Genomic DNA, 7,624 nt, shown 5'->3' on the forward strand with positions numbered 1-7,624 from the left:
CTCGGCACTGAACCTCTGACAGTGCGGCGCTCCCTCAGCATTGACCCTCTGACAGTGCGGCACTCCCTCAGCATTGACCCTCTGACAGTGCGGCACTCCCTCAGCATTGACCCTCTGACAGTGCGGCACTCCCTCAGCATTGACCCTCTGACAGTGCGGCACTCCCTCAGCACTGACCCTCTGACAGTGCGGCACTCCCTCAGCACTGACCCTCTGACAATGCGGCACTCCCTCGGCATCGCTGCATCAAATAACGGAGGAGGAGACCATTTGATCCAATTTGTCTGCTGGCTCTACGAAAGATCTATCCAATTAGTCCTGCTCCACACCCCGTCCACCTTTCCCCCATAGCTCTGGAAATGTCACCTTATCAAATACTTCTCCAATTCCCCTTAGTAACAACTCAGTCTGCTTCCTCCACTCGAGAAGATCTTGCAGAACTTAGAAATATGTTTCCCCATCTCACCTCTCGTCTTTTGCCAATCACTAAATCTGTGTCCTATAACCAGATTCTCCTTATTCACTCTATCCAAACCTTTCCTGTTTCTGAACGCCTCGATTCAATCTCCCCCTTAACCTTGTCTGCTCCGAGGGGAACAATCCAGCTTCTCCCAGTCCCTCCACATTAACTGAAGTCTCTCATTCCTGGGAACATTCTAGAAAATCTCCCTCCCCACCCTCTCCAAGGCCTTGACTCCCTTCCTAAAGTGTGGAGCCCGGAAGTGGACACAGTAGCCTAGCTGGGGCCTAACCAGTGGTTTATAACGTCTCTCCGCAATGAGACCCTCGCTGGGAATAAGGAGAAGGGATGGGCATTAAGGATTTGTCCTTTAATTGGCAGGCGGTGTTCCCCTGGGATCTGTACTGGGGCCGCAGATTTTCACCAGGATTAGCAATGTCTCGGATGATGGAATAGAGAGTTATATATCCAGGTGAAAAGAGGTTAAGAGGTAACAGTAAGCTGTGCTGTTGGAAGCAGGAAACTGCAAAGGGACGTTGACAAATCGAGCGAGTGGGAAACACTGTTACAGATGGAGTTTGAGACGGGAAATGGTGAGATTATCCAATCTCTGGACCCAGGAAAAAAAGACTGGAATAACTCCCATATGGCGGGAAGCTAGGAATTATGGGGAGCTGAGGAACTTGGGGGATCTGCGATCAAAAGATTTAATTTTGTACCCGGCAACAAAAGGAATGTTGGCCTTTAATTGAACATAATACAAAATGGGTGGAAGTTTTGTGTAAGGCTCCATCTGGAGTAACTGTTCCGCCCCAGGAAGGAGGTGATTCAGAAATACACCAGAATAATACCACGACGAATAGGGTTAAATTACAAGGAGAGGTTACATCGTTTAGGCTGGTCTCCCTTGTCTTTCGGGGGTTCAGGGGTACATTAAGGGATTTGATAGCGGTGACGGAGAGAAACTGTTTCTCCTGGTGGCGTGGGGTGGGAGAGACCCTGCGTATGCTTAGCTCTGTTTGCTTCAGTCTGTGCAAAGACTTCATTTTAAGATATTTCAGCCGATGCAGTTGCATTTAAATGCTCGGCTGTAGGGGTTAACACTGCTAACTTGACTACATTTTAAAACTCAGAAGGCATGCTGGGTTAGCTAAATATTGACTGCATTCCTGAAGGGTACACAATTCAGGCAAACAAGCTTCTCATAATAGCAGCTGCAAGACTTGTTTTTCTAGACAGACACTGCCTGTGAAGGATGTTTACAGTAATGAGATAAGGGTTGTGATATATTGTGGATTCTAGTGTGTGTTTTAAGTATCAAAATCCTGGGAGAAATTCAGTACAGAGACTGGGCTTGCTTCGAAGCCAATCTCCAAACTTTGCTCCTTCTTTTCGCTCAAGTTCTGTTCAATAAAAGAAAACCATTTTAAAAACCGTATCAGTGCTGTCCCCTCGTCTATTCAAACGGACCCAACAGGTGGGTGGAGGGGAGTCCAGGACAAGAAGGCAGAACCTGAAAATTGGAGCCAGGCCATTCGGGGGGGTGGGGGGGGGCGCGGGGAGGGTGTCAGGAAGCATTTTCTCACACAGAGGAGTGGAAATCTGGAATTCTTTCCTCTTCCCCCAGAAAAAACTGTCGCTGCTGAGTGGAGGAGGTGGGTTGGGGGGTCGGGGGGGTGGGTTGGGGGGTCGGGGGTGTGGATTGGTCTACTAAAAAAATGTCAAACTTGAGATTGATAGATTTTTGTTGGTTAAGGAGGTTAAAGGATTACAGAATTGAGGTGGGTAGATGGTGTTAAGATACAGATCAGACATGATCTAACCAAATGGTGGAACAGGATGGAGGAGCTCGATGGGCTGGAAATGGGAAGGTTCATGAATTTACTCTAATCAGTCAGTGTTTTCAGAGGTGATACTCTCTCACCCACGCGAATGAACAAGTCTAGGCAACTCCTAAAGCAGCTCACAGTACTCAGGATTCAGCACCCAATTTCCAATTAGATGCAACTTCAACGCCAAAATCCTGAAGAATGTTTTGATCCCCGTGCCACCCTTTCTAGTGAATCCCAGCTGGGGCACATTTCCATGGTTATTGGTCAGTCAGCCCCCCAGCGAGAGCCACTTCTGCCGCGAGCATCGGACAGAGGCAAATCAGCTCTGATCACCCCACCCACAACGGTTCACCTCCACCCACCTCTGCTCATCCCCACCCCCACACACAGAGTGGCAGGGCCTTGTGGGTGCCCCCAGCCCAGAGAGGAACCAGCTCTTCAGGAAACCCGCAGGGAAGTGTCAGTCACTGAAAGGAGGCAATCATTTATATAAGCACATTCATCACCTCCAGATCAACCACACCAATTAAATACTCTTCAAGCATGCTCACTGCTGCCAATTTCTGTACAGCAAGATCCCACACACAACAATGTGATCATCACCCAGATCATCTGTTTTTAATGATGTTAGTTGAGGGATAAATTTATTGAACAGAACTTGAGCGAAAAGAAATAGCAAAGTTTGGAGATTGGCTTCTAAGCAAGCCCAGTCTCTGTACTGAATTTCTCCCAGGATTTTGATACTGAAAGCACTCCCCCCTGCTTTTCTCCCAGTGGTGGCCATGGGATCTTTTACACCCAGCCCGAGGGGGCAGGCGGAGCCTCGGAGTAATGTCTCATCCTGAAAGACAGCACCTCCGATTGCTTGGCACCGCCTCCATGCCGGCCCAGAATATTGGTGAAATAGAGACACATCATATTACAGCAAAGGATTGGCAAGGCAGGATGGTCTTTAATATGAGGAGTGTAATCGGTAAGACTGATGAGTTAAGGCTATGGATTGACCCATGGGAGTGTGATACTGTCGCCATCACAGAGACATGGTTGATGGAAGGACAGGACAATATTCCAGGATATAGGATCTTTAGGCAAGACAGGGAGGGTGTAAAAAGGAAGGTGGTCTTGCGCTATTAATTAAGGAGTCAATTCCTGCAATAAGGAGAGATGACATCTTGGAAGGGTCTTCAAATGAGGCTTTGTAGGTAGCACTTAGGAATGTTAAGGGAGCGCCAAAGAGTCAGCGGGAAATAGAGGAGCAAACATGTAGATGGTTCACTGAGGTGTGGAGGAGGAATAATTGGTTCATTATACTAGGGGGGGTTTCAACTTTCCCAACATCAATTGGGATAGTCAAAGTGTAAAGGGTTTAGAAGGTGCGGATTTCTTGAAAAGTACCCAGGGCGGTTTTTTGTGTCACTATGTAGAAGACCCAACAATTGAGGGCGCAGTGCTGGATCTGATTCTGGGGAATGAAGCCAGACAATTGTTCAATGTGGGGAGCATTTTAGTGATAGCGATCACAACACGGTAAGTTCAAATGTGTCATGGACAAGAAGAAAGATGGACTGCAAAAGATGGCTTTGGATTGGGGGCAGGCAGATTTTATTAAAATAAAGCAGCATCTGGCCAACCGTGACTGGGAAGAGCTCCTTGCGGGAAAGTCTATACCGGAGCAGTGGGGGGCATTCAAAAAGGAACTGGGGAACATAGGGATATAGGAATTAGGAGCAGAAATCGGCGAATTCAGCCCTTCGAACCTGCTCCGCCATTCAATCAGATCACGGCTGATCTCTCCCTGGTCTCAAATCCACCTCCCCATCTGTTCCCCATATCCCTCTTTTTATCAGAAATATATCCATCTCCCTCTTGAAACCATTCAACGATTCAGACTCCACTGCGCTCTGGGGCAGCGAGTTCCACAAATTCACCACCCTCTGCTAGAAGTAGCTCCTTCCTCATTCTCAGTTTTAAATCTACCATCTCGCAATCTCTACCTATAACCTCTTGTTCCAGATTATCCCACAATGGGAAACACTTAGTCTAAATTTACTTTACCTGGCACAGACTTGGTGGGCCGAAGGGCCTGTGTACCTGTGCTGTTCTTTGTTCTTCATCAATCCCCTTTATTATTTTATATACCTCGATCAGATCCCCCCTCATCCTTCTAAACTCCAGCGAGTACAAACCCAAACTGTTTAATCTCTCCTCATACGACAAACCCTTTCATCTCCGGAATCAATCTGGTGACCCTCCTCTAAACTGCCTCCAATGCCACCACATCCTTCCTCAAGTAAGGAAACCAAAACTGGACACAATACTCCAGATGTGGTCTCACCAACACCCTGTACAATTGCAGCAACACTTCTCTACTTTTATACTCCAGCCCCTTTGCAATAAATGCCAACATCCCACTGGCCTTTTTTATTACAGGCTGCACCTGCATACCGACTTCCTCCGACTCATGAACACAGACACCCAGATCCCTCTGCCCAGAACAACGACACCCAGATCCCTCTGCCCAGAACAACGACACCCAGATCCCTCTGCCCAGAACAACGACACCCAGATCCCTCTGCCCAGAACAACGACACCCAGATCCCTCTGCCCAGAACAACGACACCCAGATCCCTCTGCCCAGAACAACGACACCCAGATCCCTCTGCCCAGAACAACGACACCCAGATCCCTCTGCCCAGAACAACGACACCCAGATCCCTCTGCCCAGAACAACGACACCCAGATCCCTCTGCCCAGAACAACGACACCCAGATCCCTCTGCCCAGAACACAGACACCCAGATCCCTCTGCCCAGAACACAGACACCCAGATCCCTCTGCCCAGAACACAGACACCCAGATCCCTCTGCCCAGAACACAGACACCCAGATCCCTCTGCCCAGAACACAGACACCCAGATCCCTCTGCCCAGAACACAGACACCCAGATCCCTCTGCCCAGAACACAGACACCCAGATCCCTCTGCCCAGAACACAGACACCCAGATCCCTCTGCCCAGAACACAGACACCCAGATCCCTCTGCCCAGAACACAGACACCCAGATCCCTCTGCCCAGAACACAGACAACCAGATCCCTCTGCCCAGAACACAGACACCCAGATCCCTCTGCCCAGAACACAGACACCCAGATCCCTCTGCCCAGAACAACGACACCCAGATCCCTCTGCCCAGAACAAGGACACCCAGATCCCTCTGCCCAGAACAAAGATGTGTGGGTTAGGTTGATTGGCCATGCTAAAAATTGCCCTTAGTGTCCTGAGATGTGTAGGTTAGACGGATTAGTGGGTAAATATGTAGGGGATATGGGGGTAGGGCCTGGGTGGGATTGTGGTCGGTGCAGACTCGATGGGCCGAATGGCCTCTTTCTGTACTGTAGGGTTTCTATGATTCTATTTCTAACAACACCACCCAGATCCCTCTGCCCAGAACACCACCACCCAGATCCCTCTGCCCAGAACACAGACACCCAGATCCCTCTGCCCAGAACACAGACACCCAGATCCCTCTGCCCAGAACACAGACACCCAGATCCCTCTGCCCAGAACACAGACACCCAGATCCCTCTGCCCAGAACACAGACACCCAGATCCCTCTGCCCAGAACACAGACACCCAGATCCCTCTGCCCAGAACACAGACACCCAGATCCCTCTGCCCAGAACACAGACACCCAGATCTCTCTGCCCAGAACACAGACACCCAGATCCCTCCGCCCAGACTCATTTTGAATCTGCTTTCCATTTAGGTAATAATTTGCCTTTCTATTTTTTCCGCCAAAATGGACAACCTCACACTGATCCACATTAAACTCCATCTGTCAAATTTTGGCCCATTCTCCAGGCCTATCCATATCCGTCTGTAAAATCTTTATCTCCTTTTCACTGCCTGCTTTCCCACCTATTTTAGCATCATCCGTAAATGTTGCTATGTTACACTCTGTCCCTGCTTGCAGATCATTGATATAGATTGTAAACAGTTGAGGTCCGGGGACTGACCCCTGCGGCACCCCGCTAGTTACATTTCACCAGCCAGAGAAGGACCCATTTATCCCGACCCTCTGCTTTCTGTCAGTCAGCTAATCCTCAATCCAATCCAGGGCGAGAGTACAGGTCCAACATGTTCCCTATACGGGGAAATGTAGAAGCAATCAGTTCAGGGAAGCCTGGGTCTAGGATAATTTTTAGCCTGTCTTGATGCTCTCTCCACTCCCATTGTTTTGTTTCTTAAAGACTGGATTAGTTGTAAGTATTCGCATTCCAACCATTATTCATGTAAATTGAGTCTGTGTCTTTATAAGTTCTGTTTGTGAACAGAATTCCCACTCACCTGAAGAAGGGGCTCAGAGCCTCGAAAGCTTGTGTGGCTTTTGCTACCAAATAAACCTGTTGGACTTTAACCTGGTGTTGTTAAACTTCTTACTAGGATAATTCAGCACCGGATAAGGAAAATGAGAAAGGCCTTTAGCAAGTCCAAAGGGAACAATTCAGCTGTGGTCCTGGAGGAAGACACAGTAAGAAGTTTAGCAACACCAGGTTAAAGTCCAACAGGTTTGAGTCCACGTCCTGGAGGAATACAGGAAGAGCAAGAGGGAGCTTAAGATAACAGTTAGAAGAGCAAAAAGGGGGCATGAGAAAGGGCTTGTGAATAAGATTAGGAAGAATCCGGAGATATTCTATAAATTAAGGGAAAGAGGTTAACCGGGGAAAGGGTGGGGCCCATTAGAGAGCAAGGGGCTGATGTGTGTGTGAAGCCACAGGATATTGGAAGGGTGTGAAATGGTTTTCTCATTGCTCCTCACTCAGTTAAAGGAGAACAAAGGTACAGAATTCAGTTTGACAGAGGGAATGGGGAGGTATTGGAGGCTCTGACAGGCTTAAAAATGCAGATGAATTGTATCCCAGGCTGCAGTGGGAGGCAAGGCAGGAAATTGCAGGGGCTCCGACACAAATGTTTAATTCCTCTCTGACCACGGGGGAAGTGCCAGAGGACTGGAGGAGGCTAATGTGGTTCCACTTTTCAAAAGGGGTGTTAGAAATGAACCAGGGAATTACAGACCGGCGAGTCTCATGTCAGTGGTCGGGAAACTACTGGAGAAAATTCTGAAGGAGAGAATTAATCTCCACTTGGAAAGGCATGGGTTAATTAGGAGTCGTCAGCATGGCTTTGTCACAGGGAGGTCATGCACAACAAATTTGATAGATTTTTTTTCAAAATGTGATCGGGTGTTTGGATGCGGGAAGTGCAATTGATGTTTAAGTTTATTTATTAGTGTCACAAGTCGGCTTACATTAACGCTGCAATGAAGTTGCTGTGAA

The sequence above is a fragment of the Mustelus asterias genome, unplaced genomic scaffold (genome assembly GCF_964213995.1).
Source record: "Mustelus asterias unplaced genomic scaffold, sMusAst1.hap1.1 HAP1_SCAFFOLD_3382, whole genome shotgun sequence".
NCBI classification, from domain to species: domain Eukaryota; kingdom Metazoa; phylum Chordata; class Chondrichthyes; order Carcharhiniformes; family Triakidae; genus Mustelus; species Mustelus asterias.